We start from the raw sequence: 22238 nt of genomic DNA on the forward strand, positions 1-22238 counted from the left end.
ATCTTAATTTAATAAAAATTATATTTATATATAATTAACTTATAATTTATATTAAAAAATAAATACATTTATATTTATTTATATATTATCATCTATTAAAATTTAATATAAAAATTATATTTCTCTCGTATTTAAAATATAATTTTAAAAAATTAAAAATAATCCCGCAACAAAACGGGAATCTAATTCTAATAATGATAAAAGATGATAATATAAGACACTTGACTTCTATGCGTGAGTATTGTTTTTCACATGTTTCTATATTGTGACAAACCATAAAATTACAAAAGATCATTGATTTAAATGACAAATTCTTTAGTAACATTTTTTTAATGGTTGAATTATAATTACTATCAAAAGTGCGACAACATATTTCTGTATAGGATATATTTAACCCTCGTGTGTGTGTGTGTGTGTTTTTTTTTTTTTTGTTAAAATTTTTTAATATTTTAATTCTTGAATTTAATATTGTGTGTAATTGGTATGTCTATAGTGATATATACTTATTTATAATTGTTCAAAAAATTTGTATAATGATAATTAAGAATTATAATGTTTGCATACTATATATCTCTCGAGTAAATAAAATGTAGTAGTGCTGTGTGAGTATTGTTTTTTTAACATGTTTATGTATTGGAGCAGACTAAAATATTATAAAAGTGATCTAAGTTAAATGAAATGTCTTTGGCAATAATCATTGTTAAGGGAGGTTAGACTCATTATTTTTTGAATAAAATTTTTTTTTCTTCTAACATTTTTATAATTTTCTTTTATCTCTGTCTACCGAATCCATCATGGTCCATTTTCCACTTGAGCTAACCCAATCCATCTACTCTCTTTCTGTTGTACATATTCTCTGCCATTTTCATCGTTTCCACAGGCCTTTTATTTTCTCTCTTTTTTCCTTCATGTCTTCTCTCCATCTACTCTCTTTCCCTTCACATTTTCTCTGTCATTTTCTATTTTTTGCTTACCTTTCTTAATTCAATTTTTGCCCTTTTTCCCACATTTTTTTCAGATCCAGTTATGCCTAAAAAAAATAATGATTTAAAAAATATATATATGTATATAATTAAGCTGCGTGCAAATAGTATGAGACATGACCGTGACACCTCTTTTGACGAGATAAAGTAAAATAATTTTTTGTATTTGCAACTTTATGCGTTTTCTGTCATTTTTTTTTCTTGCTTGATACTTTTGGGCTTTGTAGATTAATGCTTAAACCTATGAAACATAATTTTTATTGAAGAAAAACCATCAAAATTTAGAAGATTTAAGTGAAAATCAGAAAAAGACCCAAACGGGTCAACATTTTCCATTCACGTGGCTTTCTCACTTGATTTACCATTTTATTATAAAATTTGCCTTAAAATAATATTTAGGCTTTGTCTATCCACTTACATATATGATATTTCTGGAATTTAATTGCAGCAAATGATCACACCATGAAATAATATTTAGGAAAATACAACAAAACCCAAAAAAGTCACAAATTTCCGTTCGGGTCACAGCAATCCGTCCCAACCAAGCAGAAAGTGGAATATGCCTAGAATATTCCCTCCAAAAAAACAATTTTGGTTATTTTCAAATTTACCCCAAATTAATTACATGTTGACTTTAAAAGTTTTTACAATTATGATCTGACTATAATCCTTCAAGACTTGTACAATTATAACTTGATGATTTTATCAATTTTGATAACGTAACACACCTATCAATCATATGCAATATCATGCTACATGTGGCAAGGCCATCCCAAGGACCCTTCACATATAGCTATGAAGCTAATCCAATTTTATAAAAACAATTGAAATATAACATGATATTGTTGAAGCATGAAGCTAATCCAATTGAAATATTTAATCCAATTTTCACATAGAGCTATATTAAGCTAATCCAATTTTCACATATAGCTATGAAGCCAATCCAATTGAAATATTTAAATAAAATTATATCATTGTTTCTAAAAAAAATAAAAAGATTCATGATCTTTATTGAAATATTTAAATAAAATTATATCATTATTTCTACAAAAAATAAAAAAAGATTCATGATCTTTCCAGCAGCTAAGCGGGCAAATTCCAGTAAAATATTAAACTAGTAAGCTTTTTCAATTTTTTTTATTAGATTGAGCCTGCACCGTGACGCTGGATTTATTAAAAAAAATACATACAATTATTCATCATATAACCGCAATCTACTATGAATTTAAATTGTAAGCTTTAATGTTTTAAATAATGGTTAAATTTTTAAGGTGCATTAGCTTATTGATATTCATGATATTATCCGAGTCTAGTTAGATAAAAAAAATTAACATTTTTGAAACCTATAATGTATATATTTCAAATAAGAAGTTGGAACATAAATGTATATACTTTTTCCGACATTGCGGGCCACTGCTCCAAAAGAAAGTTTGGTTAGATCAGGTTATGAAAAATTTTGAATAAGTCCACTTGTTCAAAATGACAAAACGGCCAAGTACGATGCATACCTTGTTTCTTGTAACAGGTGTAAGGCATCACTCCTGCCACATCAATTATTTAGCCTGCAGATCACAAATTGTAATAAAGGCACAAAAAAGACTTGAATGAATGAAAATCAACCAAGAGGAATTCTAAGCTTGGAAAAACTTGATGGGAGGCAAGTTACAACAGATTTAACTTATACATGTTCACAATCACGTGCAGTACTCAAAATCACAATTCCCTACATGGGTTAGCATCCCAAAGAAATAAATTTTAGAAGGATTAAATAACATTTTTATATTTTTGTCGACTCGAATCTTATCAAAGTATTGTCTCTAACCTATATAAATGTAAGACCTTGAGACCCTAAACCTATACAAATAAAGAATTCCTGTGAAAACACAACATCTTATTAAGTAAAATTTATGGTAGTTTTCTTGCTAATGCCTAATTGCCCTTTCCATCCTGGACTATTACCATTTACTAATGCCTAACTGCCATGATAAGGTATAAAAATCATAAACAGAACAAAGCACCACAGAAACTATTTTGCTATGATGATTGATAAGCATACCGTGCATCTGTCGCAAGCCCTAACTGCTTGAGCATTTTTATCAGCTGTTGAGCGATCCAACTGTGGATACACTTTCCACGGAAAATAGCCCTACAATTCCTGCAATGGTCCTGAAAAGAAAATGAGAAAAGAGCTTTAAACTTAAATGAGAAAGGAAGGCAAGCAAATGACCTTTTTTTTTTTTTTATAATAAAAGGGAATGACGTACCTTGCTCACAAAAGCCCAAAATTAGTTCCAGATTCAGTTCACTTTGAAACAGTTTCGTTAAGGACTTTAAAAAAATAAAAAAAAATTTCTTTCACCCAGTGATCTTTCTCCTCAATGCCAGGCTTTATGAAGTTCATCCAATCAATAAATATTTTCTTCTTTTCTGCAGGTTGTTCAGTATCTTCAGAGATTCAAAAGGTCGACTTCTCCTACCCATTTCCTTAATCTACAATCAAAAGGTAAAAGAATACAATCATCAAGACATTCCTGTTCAAAGGAAAGATGAAATCGTGGATATAAATAACCCTAACAACTAAATTAAACAACCACATCTTTTATTAGCAACCCAATTTCTATCGCATAAATGGCCTATGTTTACATACACACATGCCAATTTTTATCGCTGCAGATCTATTATTTTAAAATATCATAATAAGATGATAATATTAGTGTTTTACATGCTTTTCACTTAAACTTAATGACTGAAACAATTGGTAATAATATATCACAAAATAGAAAGCATTGTCAAAATAACAAAAGCATATCATGATAAAAACATCTAACTTCTCATCTGGACTGAAAACTTTTGTTGTCTTAGTTCACTCAATTTAACTATGTTCATAGGAGTTTAATGATACATAGACTAACCAACATTTTTGTTTTCTTGGTTTATAATACTACGTTTATTTACAATAAAATCAAGATTACTATTATGAACAGGACTTGTTTGCTCTTTAGCCACCCATTTCTATTAAACATACTATTCATCGACATCGATATTATATGAAGGTAAAATTCAAAAATCTAAAACAAAAATAACTAATACACTTGTACCAAATTTATAAAAAAAAAATTATTAGATGCATATAATGAAAATAGGATAGCAGGATTTTTCGCACCGTGTGTAACCAACCAAAAACAGACTTGGTGATAGCAGGATTTTTTGCACCTCAACCGAACCCCTTGCCTCCTACAAAATTTAAAACAAAAGAAAAGCTCAACTTAAAATTCGAAATTCTAGTAAGAATAATACTTTAACAAAAATAGTAAAGGAAAACTTATTTACTATCAAATTTTTGAAGAAAAAATTAGTAGAAAGAGAAAGGGGCCACTGTGACTTGTGCTTGATGGCTGACAATAAGAGAAGCCGGCGTTGAACCCACACCGATTAGGAAACTTACACCAATTCTAGCTTCTCCTTATCTCCTTGGTCTTCTAGGAGCCACCGCTGGTCTTCGTCACGATCTCCCTTCTCTTCTGTTTTCCCTCGCAAGCCTTTCATCCTACAAATGAAGCTTCTCCAGAAAATGCTTCTTGAGAAGCTTTTGTTTCTATTTTTTAACTTTTAATCAATAGTTTTAAAAAATATATATAATACAACGGACAATTTTAACCTTAACTTTAATTAAGTGAAAAAAATGTACGTCAACCGGATAGCTAAGACACATGTCATCCTTAGATTCAATTGAAAGAAATTACCATCTATGCATTTTTTAGATATGAGTTTTATGTTGCATGTGTAAGTAAATCACATCAGTGTTTAAGAATTACTTGATTAATTGTCAAAAGAATTTTATCAATAATTAGAATTGTTTTATAACTTGTTCAAAATTAAATACTTTATCTTACTTATATTGTATTTTTTTTATTTAAAATCTCTTTAAATTGATAATTGACTCTCTATATCTTTTACACTTAAATTCATATAAATGATATCTCGAAATCTTTTTTTCTTTATTAGAATTTTAAAATGTAATTCTCACTACTCAAAAATTTTCAATTAATTAAAAATTATGATTAGTGATGGGTTTAGAATTTTTTTTTTTTAAAGTTTCCCTTTATAATATATAAAAAAATTGTTGATAGATTTATCAATTTTTTAGTATTCGGAAAAAAATTTTCTTCAAAAATTTTCCCTATATTTAGGGTGTTTAGAGAAAATTTTTGGGGATGTACAATGAAAAATTTTCCTTTAAATCTTGATATTTTTCAATTTGGAAAGTGTCCACAGACAGCCTATCACTAAAAATGGATCTACCATTGATTATGATTGATTATGGTATATATGCATTATATTGTCTCTTTCTGTTAGTATATGTAAATTTTAGTTATTTATACACAATATATGCAATTCTATATTAGTATATAATTATTATTTGATAATGAATAAAAAAAATTCATGTACAATAACAAAAAACCTAATATACATAAAAGCACTACCTTGAAAAATCTTTTAAACTAATGAAAATAGACGTCGCCTTTGATTATATTTCTAAATTGTCATTTTTAATTAATTTATTAAATTTTAATAATAAGGGTAGTTTTATAGAGAGAAAAGAGTTTTATTTATATTGAATTGCCATTATTATGAAAACATTTTTTGGATAATAATTTTGTAGATAACTCTTAATTGATTAAATTTAATCAAAAGTAAAGTTAGAGTTCATGAATAATTAAATATCACGTTATTATATATATAGACAACTTTGGTATCAATATCATCCAAACACAAAAAGGTTTAGCAAGAAAATTTTTTTTCTTAATTGCATTGAGCTTAAAAATTAATGAGATGCTGCTATTGGTATCAATCTTATTATTATTGATACTAGATTGATGTCCTCACTTCGTCGAGGGGTTTTTTAAAAATATTTATAAATCTTTTTATTTAATTAATTAATTTTAAAATATGATTTTAAATTAAATAAAATTTATTTAATAATTTTTTTATTTATATATATTTAAATATGTATTGATATTGGTATAATCATATTTATCAATTGTGAAAAATTAAATATATAAAAATTAATTATTTATAAATTACATAATAAAAATGCATTTAAAAATTTATTTTATATGCATTTTTAAAAAATATTTCAAAATTTTTTTACACCTTAACATATATTTTTATTTATGGTATAAAAATATATTAATTTTTATGTTATCAAATTGTTTTTAAAAAAAAGTTTTTCTAAATAGTTTTCTATCATTTAATTTACTTTATTAAACTATTATATTTAGTTTTTATTCTTACCCTTTTATTAAAAAAGTAATTGATAAATTAATTCATGTAAAAAAATTAAATAACCAAAAAAAGGGCTTGTAATTATTTAATTAACTTTTCGATTTAGTCTAAATTTTTAAATACAAATAATAAATGTAAAAAAGTTAAGGCGTTACTCATAAATAGATCAATCTATTTTTTAAAAACTTTTGTCTTAAATCCCCAACTATTAATTCTGTTCAAATGGATCACTTTTACAAAATTTTTTAAAACTTAATCCAAAAATCATACTAAAAAACCTTTTAAAAAATTTTTTATGACAAAATGATTATTTTATAATATTAAATAGTTGTTAATTATTTATAATTTTGGAGTTGCTTGGTCACTTCCTAGCTTTATTGTCTTTCAAGAGTTTATGGTTTCTCAAGTTGTGTCTTGCATTGTAGTAGTTGAAGTACTCTTTTAGCATTCATCAATTAGTGGCATGGAAAAGGGGTATTCGATTACCGGCAAAGATGTCGATGCAATTCATTATGCAAGTTACGAATACAAAATAAATAAATCACCTATTTCACGGATCTTTCATTCATTCCAATTTTGGGGCTAACTCTAATAATTTCTTTCATAATGTTTATATATTCCCTATTCATCGATAACATGGTTCAAAGTTGAAACTCAATGTGGAGAGTTAAAAAGACCTAAAGCTTAGACATCCAATAATTATAAATTTAATAAAATTTGAGATCCAACGAAAATAAGAAAAAGGATAAATCTCATCTAAATAAATAAAAATTGAAGACTTAACAGTAAATTGAAGCAAATTAAAATTTAAAGACAACTTATATATTATTATTGATTTTGCAAAAATAATTATAGATTATAAACTTAAAGCATAAGGAAAGTAATGTTGAGAAATAATTCTTGATCCAATGAAACAAAAGTAAATTTTTTATTCATAAATAAAACACAAGACAGGTGTAGGGTCAAATTATAATAGACATGTGCATGCTTCCCAATTGTATAAAAGAGATTTTAAAATTGAAGGGTTAACCTTTTTATAGTTAAATATAATAATATTTAATAAAATTGATTTGGCAAGATTTGGCATTTGAAATGAATAGTAAAATTGAGTTGACATGAAATTGAATAGAAATTGAAGAGGGTAGGGGTATTCATTGATCGGTTCAATTAATTTCAAATTAAATTATCCAAAAACAAATTAACTAAATTATATTATTTTATTTTCATTAACAGAACCGAAATTATTAATTTCAAAATTTAACTAACTAAGTTTAATTCAATTGGTTTGGTTAATTTTTTTAATTAACCAAATAATAAATACATTTAAATTAAATTATATCTTAAACTCTTAATTTCTTATATTTTAAACAAATTAAATAAAATTATCTAACAAAATATTCAAATACCAAAGTATTATGTTAAAAACTCTAATAACTTATAAAATAAAATGATCCATTTTATGTGTACTTCATTTTGTTATATTTCAATTAAAATTTTAGTTAACCAAGTTTTGAACCGAATTAATTGAAAATTGAAAATTTTTTAACATCATTTTCATTAGTAGATCGAAATTAATTCGGTAATTGATCGATTAATCGAATTAAATAAGTTCTATAAGTTAATTCAGTTAAAATCAAATTATGAATACCCATACAAGAAGGGATCACTTTTTTATATTGTATAGATAGTAGAATATAAAATATAGATGCCACAATACACTTATTTTTTAATTATGTTTCAATTTTACAAATGGCTTTAAATGATTGTTGGGATAGTTTTAATATGTGTAAAAGACCTTTTTAACCCCTTCATCTTTATGTTCCTGCCATAATTAACCTTATATTTATAATTAACTTCCAAAATCACCCCTTAAATTAAAATTAAATCCAACTATAATTTGGCTTAAAATTCCAAACAAATTTTTAAAAGACTACTTTAATATAATGTATAGATATTTAGAGAAACCATTTGAGTTCAAGATATGGTAAATCAATATCTCTAATTAGTTTGCATGTCATTTATTTAACAATATATCTTTATATTGATATGTTTAGTTTTATTTTTTATATTTTAATTTAGTTTGATACAAACTCTCACTTTTTAATTAAAATCTTCTTTAAATATAAGATATCTCAATTTTATACAAATATATTTTTATAAATATTAAATGATGTAAAACATTATAAATAAGAAATTATTAATTAAAAATAATTTATTTATATTTTACAATTATAATTTAAAATATATTATTTATACCTTTTCATATTTTAATTTATTTTGATAAAAAAATTTTGATTTTACAAATTAAGATTTTTTTAATATGAGAAATTTTTAATTTCACACAAATTGAGTTTTTTTTATAATATTAAATGACATAAAGCTCTATTAATAAATTAATTATTAGTTAAAGATTTTATATCTTATAATTATAATTTAAAAATCTATTAATAACAAATAATTAAAAGAATATGCATTCATGTGTGAGGCACATGACCTTTTACTAGTTTATAACTAAAATAATCTTTTAAGCCAAGTAAAATCAAGCTAGATTCTATTTAAAATATACATTATCACAATGTTGTATTTTTTACTAGTTTGATAATTTTTGTATTTGTGTCTTATATGGGTGAAGTCATTACAAGTCTAGTAGTAGCTTAAGCTCTTGTTGAGGCCAACAAATTTTAAAATGTTTTACTGATTTAATTTACTCATTGTTGAGACTGATTTTACCGATTGTTATTGTCATAATAAAGGGAGCATTTTTAGCAATGAATATCTTGAAGACTCATTTCAATACTCATAATGGGAGATTAATAGTTATTTGATAGTTTAGATGTGTACATTAAAAATGTGATCAAAAGTATTGATAACAAAATTATTATGCAACGTTTTCAAAATATAAAATGATAATTGTAAAATTTTTAACAGTTATGAATGGATATGGAAGTTATTACTACTGTCATTCATTATTGCAGTTATTGTTGTTTTTTTTTTTTATAATTTAAGTATATTTGAGCTAAGTTCCCATTAAATAAAATTTTTGGTTTTGCCATTGGTGTCATGTTTATTTTGTGTTAAACATGTATAAAATATAAAAATTATCATATCACTTTGTATCAAAATATCAAACACATAATACATTTTTTACTTTTTATCAAATCTATATACCTTTTTTTTAACTTTTAAACATGTTGCTTTCATGTATTTTTTATATCATTTTTATATCATATTATTATCTTATGTAAAAAATTATCAGATCTACTTCTTACCTGTTTTTTTAGTAGTTTTATTTCTCGCATCTAATATATAAATCTTGTAGATAGGAGGATACAGTTGAAATGCCACGTATTAATACAATGTTTTTTTTTCATTGCAACTATAAAACCTTTGAAATTATTTTTGTTCATTTTTCCCCTCCTCTCTCTCTAAACCATAAACTCTCTCCCTCTCTCTTTAAAATTCTCAATCTGGACAATGTAATGGAGGGATAATCAATTCATTCTAGCAATATTTCAAGCAGGAATTAGCCAAATAATAAGCTGATCTAAGCTACCGACACTATAAGACAAAGTTGTTTGGAGCTAAAGACTAGTTGTAGTGTAGCAGTTACTATTTACGATAAAAAATCATGTAGCAATTACTATAGTAGACAAAAATCCTTGTAGCAACAGTAATAGATAATCAATCTAAATACTATTCATTACTTTTACTATTTATGCTTTTTGTCTATAAATAAGTTACTTGTAATTAGAGAGAGAAGCTTCTAGAGACTTACCTCTTTATTCTAAAAAACCTCATACTCATTACTTCTTTATTTTTCTTAACCTTGTAATATGTTTCCTACTCACTACTTTTTTATTTTTCTTATTTCGATCCTTTCTATAATCTTTTTACTAAATGGTATCAGAGCCCTAGATTTATATAAAGGTTAGTATTACTTGTGTTTAAACTTATAGATCTATCTTGTAATCTTATTTTTATAAATAAAGCCTTTATATTTACCTTTGTTTTTTGTTTTTATTTCATGTTTTAAAGCTCATTCCCGTAAATTTGTGATTATTTGCTGGTATTTGTTGGCTTTGTATGCCTTTGGTTAACTGGCTTTTTTGTAATCTAAATAGAATCACACCTGGTCTTAAGCACCTTAAACATGGAATCAACTTTAGAAAATAGTTGTATTTGTAAAGATCAAGTTTATAATCATAGTTTGTATATAGATCCTATGTTTAAATCCAATAATATTTCTATTAATAGAGTTGTAAATGGTTTGTTTGATCTCTCTTCTTCTTTCTTTTCTAAATTGTTTGTAAAATTAGATACCATTGAAGATAAAGTAGATCTATTATCAGAAAAGATGGACCAAAGACATATTCCTTCAAATACTTTTACGAATTTTAGACCTCTTGACTATGGTAATATTATGATAGTTGATGATAAACCTTTATCTTCTTTAGCAAATGAGTAGTAAGACAAACTTGACTTTGACTCCTATAAAATGTTTAATTGAAAACTTTAAGTTAAAAATGAAAAAAACAAATGACCCGAAACAACATATTGAATATCTTCAAGTTATAAAAAACCTTTATGAAGAACATAAATGACTTTTTTTAAAATATAATTATCATTATATGCTTATCTATGACATAACCAGTGTTAGTAGTGAAGAAGCAGATAATGATATAGTAGAAGATAACTTTAAAATTCTTGTTACTAATCTAGTAGTAAAGAATGAACAAGAATCCTCTGATGAAACCATATCAAAAGAGTTTTTTAGTTCTGTAGATTAACCAGATCCAGAACCTACAAACTTTATTTCTCAACCAGAGGATAGAGGTAAAAGAAAAGCATCAGAAATATCTAACCTAGATATTGATGATTTCTTAAGATTCCCTGATTATTTTCAATATCCAAAAATTTTAGAGCAACATAAACCTCACTTAAAAAATGATGAGATTAAGCAAACTTCTGAAACTGTCAAACCAACCAAGTAAAAGCTGAAGTGCTTGTAAGAGATTCTTTAAACAAATAAACTGTTGCACAAAGTGGCACTTATTTATATCTAACTAGAGTCCCTCTAAAAAACTATGAAAAAACCATAGACGATCGGGTACAATCTATGTCTATTGTTGTCACAGGTTACAAAGATCAGTGGAACAAAGAAAGATTTCTTAATTACTTTTGTGGCACATGGCAATGAGATGTCCTACAATTTCTCAAAACATGGAAAACAACAACTCTGGAAGAAACTTAGAAATCTACACTTCTTACAATAGGTAATATACTGCAACTATTAAAAGATCTAACACAGATTTTAAAAAATGAGTTTTATGGGAGTACAGAGATCCTGGATCCCAATCAAGAAGCTCAATATTTTTTATCAAGCTAAAATTATGTGATATTTGAAATTTAGATGAATTTTGCAAAATATATATCTCTGAATATAAAAAATTAGATGAAAAACATTCAAAATTTTAGTTACAACAATTTTTTCTAAAACTTCCCTCACCATGGGATAAGCTTTGTTTGTAAAATTATACTACTTATCTTGAAGTAAAAATTAAAACCTCAAATGTTGCAAAGCCAAGTTTTGAGCTATATGATACTTTAGGCTATCGCATAAAATATGTGCAGAATTAGATCACAGAGCACTACCTCAGGTAGAAGGTTGCCAAACAGGTAAAATCTAAACTTAGTTATAAACAGTGTACTAAGATTTTAGAAAATGACTTAGAATTTGGTTGTAACAAGTAACCACTTCTTAGCAAAATTTGTTTTAAAAAGTAAAAATATTTTCAAAAAAATTGGAAACCAGAAAAAACTGGTAAATTCAAAAAGCCTAAAAAAGGTAAAGTTATTGTTAAAAAGAAGAAAAAATCTTTTAAACAAACTTGCAAATGTTTCATTTGTGATGAAGATGGTCATTATGCTAATAGTTACCCTAACAAAGGGAAAAGTGCTAGAAAAATGATAAAAAAGTTAGAAGAAAATACTCTCCAAATTTTATTTACTAATGAATTATCAGACGAAGAAATATTTTATGAAGTATTTTCAGAAACAGATTATGAATCATCTGATATTGAATCTGAATATATTTTTATGATGCATACAGATTCTAACCAAGATATTGTTTTAGTTACTTCTTCCATAGGTACAAATAATACAACTGAAGAAGGTACGATTAAACTTAAAAATATGATGAGAAAAACTTATCATATCTCTAAAGAAAAAATCAAAGAATTACAACTTATCAAACCCGATGAGATTTCCAACTTGGCTTAAATGCCATATAGAAAAACTATCTGGTGATGCAATTGCTAATGACTTTAAACAAGAATAAATGGAAATACCTCTTTTTACAAAACAAAAAATAAACCATTTTTTGAAAAATTTATCTTAAGGTAAAATATATACATATTGGTATAATTATGATTACCATAAAACCACCTTTTCTTTCTGGTAAAGATATGCCTATTATTGCTGTTTTAATGGGTAATCGTTTATAGTGTTGGTAGCTTGGATCAGCTTATCATTTGGCTAATTCCTGCTTGGAATATTGCTAGAATGAATTGATTATCCCTCTAGCCTAACTGTAACTCACTTTCTCCTTTTGCCCCCTTCTCTTACATGTAATAAAAAAAAATAGCAACTATAACCATAAAAGCAATCACAATCCATAAAATAAACAACTAAAAAAATCAAAATCATAAAAAAATAAAGTGAGTTTCAAAGCTTGGTTTTTAGGGGAGATGAAGATCTTAGGGAGGAGCTAACCATACTTAAATTTGGAGTTGTTTGGATCGATGGAAAGAAGTGTTTTTGGGATCTTAAGCCACAACTTTAAAGCTAGATCTAGTATGTTTGAAATAAATATTGAAAAATTTATCAAGATAGAAGGAAAAAAAAGAAGGAATACATTTTTTTTAGATTTTTTAAGTTTTTTTTTTACTCTGATCGAAGATAAAAAGTGGCAGCAACTAGTTACTAGCAGAATTTAAGTTTAAGAAATTGTTGACTTTTAGAGAGATGAAAGAGTTTGAAAATGCTTAGAGACAAAAAAATGACACAAAATAAAGGGAAAAATTATATTAAACCAAAACAAAAAAACAGGTGTGCTTGACCTATCCACTCTGACTTTATTTTTGTTGTTTATTTTTTAATTTTATTCATTTTTTTTCATATTTAGATTTATAAATAGGATGCAACATAAAAATAAAATATACAAGATAAAAAAATTTATTATTATTATTATTATTATTATTATTATTATATATTTAATATTTTTTTTGAAAGTGGTGGTTTTCTTAATAATTCTTAAAAGATGAATTTTTTCGAAATCTTATCAAAAATGGTTGGGGCAATTTTAGAATTTTTTTATAAAATAATTTTAATTACTTTATTAATAATAATTTTAAAAATGATTAAACAAAAAAAAAGAAGCAAATAAAATTTTTTTAATGATGGAATTAAAATAAATCACAATTAGTGATATTACTAAAAATTTTTAGAGGTTTTCTTAAATCTTACCAAAGGCGTTGGGCTAAGATTATAGAAAATTTTGACCAAATAAATTTTTCTTACTTTTTAAAAATAAAATAATTTATAAAAATTTTGAAAACAAATAATTTTTTTAATGGTGGAATTAAAATAAATCACAAGTGATAATTTATTGAGAATTTCAAGGTAAGAATTTTTTATTTTTCAAATCTTACATTGGAAGAAGTTTGAAAATTTTCCAATAAAAAATATATGTAGTTTTTAATAAATAAATTCAATAATTAAATTATATATTTTTAGAAAGTAAATTAAATTGTTTTTGATGATGGGGTTAAAAGAAAATACAAGTGGTTTCAATGACATTTTTTGGGTAAGGAAAATTCTTAAAAATTTTACCAAAAGTATTTGATGAATTTTAAGATTTTTTTCTAATAAAAAGTATTTTGATTTACTTTTCCAGTAAAATGTTTTATAATTAATTTAAAAGTTTTAAAAATAATAAAATATATTTTAAATGTAAAAGCTAATTCGACAATTCAATTTTTCAAAGAAATAATTTTTTTATACTACTAATGCGAGAAAATTTTTTAAGTTATATTAAAATTTTAAAAACAAATTTAAGAAAAATTTCTATATTTAGATAATAAAAATAATAAAATTTCAAAATTATGAGCATTTTAATTAGAATTAAAATGATGACACATGATTAATTAATAATGTTTTTTTGAACGAAGCTATAAAAATGCTAATATTTTCTCTCACATAACCCTAAGCCCACATTTAATATTTTCTTCTCCTCCTAAACTGTTGATATTCTTTTAAAATGACTATAGACCATACTTTAGCCAAAAGATAAAATTCTTAAAATTTTTTTACAATAAAATTTTAGTTCTAAAGTTTAACAAGATACATGTACATACTCATTTTAAATGTTACTAATTATCAGTTAAGTTATTTGTTTAGAATTCGAGATATTTTATTAATTTTATATTATATTTGCTATTCATATGTAGTTGGTTACTACACGAGTATAACTAAATTAATGTATATCCCATTTTTATGTTTATATAGGGTTTTAGTTAATATTTGTTATATTGTAGGTTATTATTTAATTTTAAATTATGTCATTTTAAATTGTTTTAATCTCCTTAAGCAAGATGTTGTGTGCACTGTTTTAAACTGTTTATTTTGATTTAATTTTTCCATTCTTTATTTTTGAATAAATTTTTTTATCATTTTGTCTTAAATTTTATTTTTATTTTTTGTAATATTTTACAAGTTGATATTATTAATATGAAGCATTTAAATTAAGAGAAATAGAGCTCTCCCTTATAGAAATTTTATGTTTTGTTCATCTTATACAAAATTTTTGAAGCTCTATTTTGTTGTTACTGTTGTTCTCATAATATTATCATCTATTGACTAGTTAGGAAAACAAACATAAATTTTTTTATTGTTATATTTTTTTCATAAAGCAATGATGCAAATTTAACATTAATTCTTAAATTTGTTGTATGCTATGTACTCGAATCCATTATGAAGCAAATTTTTTGTCTTTTTTATTTTTATTTTTGATCTTGCTATGAATATCAACATTGATAATAGTTATTTTATTTTCTATATGTACCATTGCAATTGATAAAAAAAATATTTTTAATTTAATTTTATTAAAATCAATATCAAAATATAATAAAATTAAAATAAACTATAAATATTTTAATCAATAAAAAGTTTGAACCCACAATATCGTGCGGACTCTTTTCTAGTAGGCTATAAGCCCTGTTACTAAGTAGTGGTGTACTATTTTTTTTCTCTTTTACATAAAATCAAAGTTGAACTGCTTATTATAGAAATATTTAACCAAAATTAAAGCTAGAACTAAAATTAAGGTCATGCATTTCATTAACATAAAATAAAATAAAATAAATAAAAATCCCAACAAATGGTTAGCTCAAATCCATCTTGGGCTTTGAATACATGTGTTCCCGTTTTCTCTATCTCTCACAAAACGCTATAGATGTTGAAGAAGCAAAAACTCAGCTAAAGCTGAGCAGAGCTGAGGCTCGTATTCTTTTGTTAGGAAACAAAATGAATCTACGTAGTTTGTCTCCTTTTATTCTTCTTTCTTCGCTATGTTATCGCTAGAGGTGGCCACCATAATAATTCTTCAGCTTTAGGTCTTTTTTCTCTTCCTTTTAATCTATTATAATAGCAGAAGTAACCAAATTCACGTTTTTATGAAGAAGAAGCGATGATCTGTGACGGACTTTATTCGAATTTGACCTTTAATTTACTATAACGGGTTGATTTTGTTATGAGCTTTTTCTTGTTTTTAGATTTCATTTCTTTGTCTTTGTATATGTCTCATTTTGGCATTGGAAATGATAGCCATGTGAGGCATTTGTTTGAAGAAAATCAATTATTGGGCCTGAATCGACAAACACAATAACGCATAAGTAACATATCATAATAAACCCACAATAATAGAGGACAATCAATAATCAACAATGCAGAAAAAATAAAGCATACCAAGATTTACTTGAAAAATCCTTTAGTGTAAAGGGAAAAAATTACGAACCACTAGAAAAATCTTCACTATCAAATAATGGATAAACAAAGTTCTCATCTAGCTAAAACTAGAGTTAATTAACAACTAGAGAGACAATTGAAAAAAGCTCACTAAATAGGTAACTCAACAAATACACCCTAGATTTATTCTTAAAGAGCTTCAAACTCAATCTTCACTATTCAAAATGTAGAACTTTGAATTATAAACCTATTGACAAAATTTTAACTCAATCGAACTACAAATCAACTTTTGTTCAACCAACTATTCTTTCTTATTTTTCTCTCTATCTTTTCTGGCTTCTTTTTTTTTTTTTTTTTGGTTTGCAACGCCACTCCTACTTACTTTTTCATGCCCAAATCAGCCCCTTTTTCTTTTATTACGTAGGGCTCTCTTAGGGTCAAAGACAAAAGGCTTTAGGCTTTTTAATTGGCTAAACAATTGGGGTTGGCCCTTGCATTCCTAACAATCTCTCTCTTCAGCCTCATTAGGAGGAGATTCGTTACCATAGCAATTTCATTTAGAACTTACCTTGGCCAAGAAACTCATTTCGGTCAAGTTACTATAAAGCTCAAGCTTTTTTCTGGGACGTATCTTAGTTAACATATATGTTACATTTTCATCAGTATGGACTTTCTTTAATCGTATCTGCTGTTTTCAATCACTGAATGCAACCAGTGATATCTAACATCAATGTGCTTTGTTCTAGCATGGTACATGACATTCTTACTCAAATCCAAAGCATTTTGGCTATCACAAAATATCACATACTCTTTTTAATACAACCCCAAGTCAAGAAGAAAATGTTTCATCCAAAGTATTTTTTTACTTACTTCAGTTGCTACAATGTACTCAGTCTCTGTAGTTGACAAGGTAGCACATTGTTGCAACTTGGATTGCTAAGACATAGCTCCTCCTATAAGTGAACAAATACCCTAAAATAGATTTTCTACCATCAAAATCACTTGCCATGTCAGCATCAATAAACCTTTCTAGAACTGATAGTAAAACTCTATAACTTAAGCATATTTTTGAGGTACTTCTTAAATATTTAAAAATCTATTTCATTACTTTCTAGTGAACCCTTTTCAGATTAAAAAAAAATTTGCTCATTATACCAACTGCATTAGCAATATTAGGCCATGTGCAAATCATAAGATACATCAAAGAACCGACTACAAAAGAATAAGGAATACTAGACATAGTTAGTTGTTATTCCTTAGTCACCGGATAAGATTTTTTACTTAGATGAAAATGGTTGACAAATGGGCTGCTAATTGATTTAGCATGCTGTATGTTGAATCTATTAAGCACCTGTTCAATATATTTTTTTGTGATAACTATAACTTTCTAACTCTCCTATCCTGGATAATATCTATACCAAGAATCTACTTTGATGGACTTAAATCCTTTATATCAAAAGACTTAGACAATTGTTCTTTCAACCTACGAACCATACCAACTTCTTATCCTATAATAACATATTATCAACATATAATAAGAAAATAATGAAGTTACCATTAGAAAATTTTTTGACATACACACAAGGATTCGTTGCTGTTCTTTTATAGTTGTAGCTTGCCATAAAAGAATTAAACTTTTTGTACCATTGTCATATAGCTTGTTCAAGCTATACAAGTTTTCTTTAGTTTGCAAACTAAGTCCTCTTTCCTTTTCACTTCAAAACCTTCAAGTTGATCTATATAAATGTTCTCCTGTAAGTTACTATGCAAAAATGCAATTTTAACATCAAGTTGCTTAAGCTTAAGATTCAAACCAGCTACTAATCTCAGTATCACAGCTTTCCAACTCTCTTATCCCGGATAATATCCATATTAAGAATATGCTTTATTGGACCTAAATCTTTTATGTCAAAAGACTTAGACAATTGTTCTTTCAACTTGCGAACCATAATTGTTCTTTCAACTTGTGAACCATACCAGCATCTTGTCCCATAATCAATATATCATCAATAAATAATAAGAGAATAATGAAGTTACCATCAAAGAATATTTTAATATACACATAAAGATCTACTACCATTCTTTTATAGTTATGGCTCACCATAAAAGAATTAAACTTTTTGTACCATTATGACTGAGCGTATTTTAAGCCATACAAGTTTTATTTAGTTTGCAAACTAAATGCTCTTCCCCTTTTAGTTTAAAACCTTCAAGTTGATCCATATAGCTGTCTTTTTATAAGTCACCATGCAATAATGCAATCTTAACATCAAGTTGTTCAAGCTCAAGATTCAAACTAGCTACTAATCCTAGTATCACTCGAATGAAACTCATCTTCACAATTAGAGAAAAGATCTCATCAAAATCAAATTGAGTTTTTGAGAAAAACCTTTCACCACTAATTGAGTTTTATACCTCACTAGTTTATCACCATCTTTTTTCAACTTGAACATCCATTTATTCTTCAATAGCCTCTTGCCTTTTCAAAGTTTAACAAGATCATATATACCATTTTTTCGCAATGACTCCATCTCTTTTTTCATTACTTTTAACCATTGCTCTCTATTTGGAGTAGTCTACATATCTTGAAAGTTCTTTACTTCTCATTTACTGGTAACTAAAATAAAATATGAACTTGGATACCTAATAGATGACTTGTGCTTTTTGATAGATCTTCTAGATTGAAACTCTATAATACCTGATATCAAATGTAGTTTTCCTTGCTTAACACTCTCTGGTAGAGATGATTCCTCACCCTGCTCAACACTCTCAGGTAGAGAGGATTGCTCTCCCTTCTAAAAACTAATTACATCTGGCTCATCACTAACTATGGCTGGTTCATTCAAATCCTCAAGTTATGTCTCTTACTTATTTTCACCATCAATAGCTCTTTTTGGTAGAACCCTTATCAGTGTTAAAATATCACACTTAATGGTAATCCGTATAGTCTTCTTATTTTTTTCAAGGTCTACTATGATTTTTTTTCATAAAAGACCACATCTTTGCTTTTAGCTATCTTTCTCTTCACTGAAGCCCATGTCTTGTAGCTAAATTCTTCATCACCATATCCGACAAACAACACTGTGTGGCTTTACTATCAAACTTTGACTTTTTCTCTTTCAACACATGTATGAATGCTTTACACTTAAAAACTTTCAAGTAAGAGAATGAAGCATCTATCTCTGTCCAGGCTCTTTATAGAATGTTAAAGCCCAAATGAACTGATAGTGATATGTTACGCAAATAACAAGTTGTGTTGACTATTTCACCCCAAAACGATTTTAGTAATTTTGCCATCTTTAATATACATCTGACTTTTTTTCATAATAGTGTGGTTCATCCTTTCAGCTACACCATTATGCTGTGGTGTTTCAGGTTCTGTCATTTTATGCTTGATCCTATGCTTTGAACAATATTCTTTAAAGTTTTTGGATGTGTATTCTTTACCATTATCAATCCAAAAACACGTTAAGGGCAACCCTATCATCTTTTTCACCATCATATGAAATTTTTAAAAATACTGCAATACTTGGCTTTTGTTTTTCAATATAAACACCCAAATCTTACGTGAAGCATTATCAATAAAAGTAACCAAATAGCTATTACCACTCAATGACTTAACCTCAATGGGATCACCTATATCAGAATAAATCAATTTTAATTTATTTTTTTCTCTAAGAGTGCTTACGGAAAGAAACTTTACAATGCTTGTCAAATAAATATTGATAACATGAATTGAGAGACATACCTTTGGTCAAGGTAATGAGAGACTATTTTGCCAAAACTTGTAAACCCTTCTCGTTTATGTGTGCTAGCTTCTTATGCCATATATTTGCTGAAGCATTATCTTCAATAACATTTATCTGGTTACCTTTTAATTGCATCTATGTTTTGTACATTATGTAGCATAGTTTTTTCCTTGCAATTACCATATATCCTTTGATAAGCTTTTACTGCCCATTCTTTTATCGACTCTCATATCCTTCCTTATCAAGTACATTAATGCTAGCAAATTCATTTTCATATTTGGAATATTTTTAGCATACCTTAAAGTCAACATGTAGCCCGTAGTAGTTTGTACAATAATATCACTAATCCCAACAATTTATGACACACTCTTGTTTTCCATCTTGGTGCAACCAAAGTCTCCTGCTTTATAAGTTGTAAACAAATCTCTTTTAGGAACACAATGATATGTTGCTCTCATGTTAACTATGCATTTAATGTCGGGATCACCAATATGATTACAATCATCATGTGTACAAATCAAAGTAACTAAACCATTATCTGAATTCACTGCTGCAACATTATCATCATCTGAACTTTTGGTTTTCTCATATTTTCACTCTTACTTTAGATTTTACAGTATTGCTTTATATGATCTGGTTTACCATCACTTTATCTCTAGACTTGGATCTATGTTTAGAATTAGTACAACCTTTTAAGTTATAACTTTCGTCAATGTTTCTACTTTTGTTCTCTGTGACAAGAGCTTGATTCTTAGGGTTTAAATCTTTTAGCCTTGTTTTTTCATTAAGCATACTGTCCTTTACCATCTCCAATGTCACCTTATAATCAAAAGCTGAATTAAAAATAATCACAATTAGAGTATTCCAGCTATCTAGTAAGGAACCCAAAAGAAATAATGTCTTCATTTCATCATCCATTTAAAGCTCCATAATAGTCATCCGATTGAATATATTTTAAAAATCACTCAAGTGTTCTGTAATCGATTGTCCATCCTTATACTGTAAAGTTGCAAGCTTTTTAATAAGCATAACTTTATTCATGCTTGTTTTTCTCTCATATAATGTTACCAATTTTTTTCAAATTGTGTGGGCATCTATCTCTTACATTAAATGATGGAACATGCTAATAGCAACCCATTTTTTAATTGTAGCCAATATCTTTTTGCCTAACTTCTTTCAGCTTTTATTTTTTATATCTGCTGATTTAGTTGAATCACTCAATACTAACTCATACAAATTTTTGCAGTATAAATGATCTTCCATCATAGGCTTCTAAATTGAATAATTTAATGCTGTTAATTTTATCATAAAATCTATATCACTTTTCATGATCTCAAATATAATTTACTTCTATCTTGGGTTGCTTTTATATTGATATCTCAAAAATAACCCTCGCTCTGATAGCACTTGTTGGGTCTAAAGTGATAAACACAACAACGTAGAAGCAATATATTGCAATAAATCTACAGTAATAGACAACAATCAATGATACAAAAAAAAAAAGAAACAGATCAAGATTTACATGGAAAACCCTCCAGTATAGAGGGAAAAATCATGGATTATAAAAAAAATCTACACTATCAAATAATGAATATATAGAGTTTTTCTCTAAATAAAATTAGAACTAATCAATAACTAAAGAGGCAATTGGAGAAATCTCATTACATAGGTGACTCAACAAATATACCCTAGATTTATTCCAAGAGAGCTTCAAATATAATCTTCACTGTTCAAAATGTAGAACTCTAAATTATAAATCTGTTGATAAAATTTTCACTTAATCGGATCATGGATTGACTTTCGTTCAACCAATTCTTTCTTACTATATAGGTGACTCAACAAATATATCCTAAATTTGTTTCAAGAGAGCTTCAAATCTGATATTTATTATTCAAAATGTAGAACTCTAAATCATAAATCTGTTGATAAAATGTTAACTTAATCAGATCATAGATTGACTTTCATTCAACCAATTCTCTCTTCTCTATTTTCTCTTTATCTTTTTTGACTTCTTTTCCTTTTTTTTTTTTTTTTTTTCAGTTTACGGCACCACTCCCACTTACTTTTTCAAGCCAAAAACAGTTCTTTTTTTTTATTAAGTAGGGCTATCTTACGGTCATAGATAAAAAGTTTTGAGCTTTTTAATTGCCTAAACAATTGGGGCTAGACCCACATTCCTAACACCAGTTTCACCCAA

At 26.6% G+C, this 22238-nt stretch overlaps 1 long non-coding RNA gene and 1 pseudogene across 1 annotated transcript; one reads left to right on the forward strand and one right to left on the reverse strand.

Moving 5' to 3' along the window:
• Positions 1 to 1325: 1325 nt before the first annotated feature.
• LOC111311180 (uncharacterized) lies at positions 1326 to 4581 on the reverse strand. Its single transcript, XR_002692619.2, has 5 exons — positions 4429 to 4581; positions 4147 to 4217; positions 3248 to 3473; positions 3040 to 3149; positions 1326 to 2545 (listed from the first exon to the last, which is right to left on the reverse strand). It is a non-coding gene; the product is annotated as an uncharacterized LOC111311180 (long non-coding RNA).
• An 11159-nt stretch (positions 4582 to 15740) lies between these two features.
• The window catches only part of LOC111310724 (carboxypeptidase SOL1-like), a 29403-nt pseudogene continuing 22905 nt past the window's right edge, over positions 15741 to 22238 (forward strand).

The sequence above is a fragment of the Durio zibethinus genome, chromosome 1, assembly GCF_047325235.1.
Source record: "Durio zibethinus cultivar Kanyao isolate XHJ-2024 chromosome 1, ASM4732523v1, whole genome shotgun sequence".
Classification (NCBI taxonomy): domain Eukaryota; kingdom Viridiplantae; phylum Streptophyta; class Magnoliopsida; order Malvales; family Malvaceae; genus Durio; species Durio zibethinus.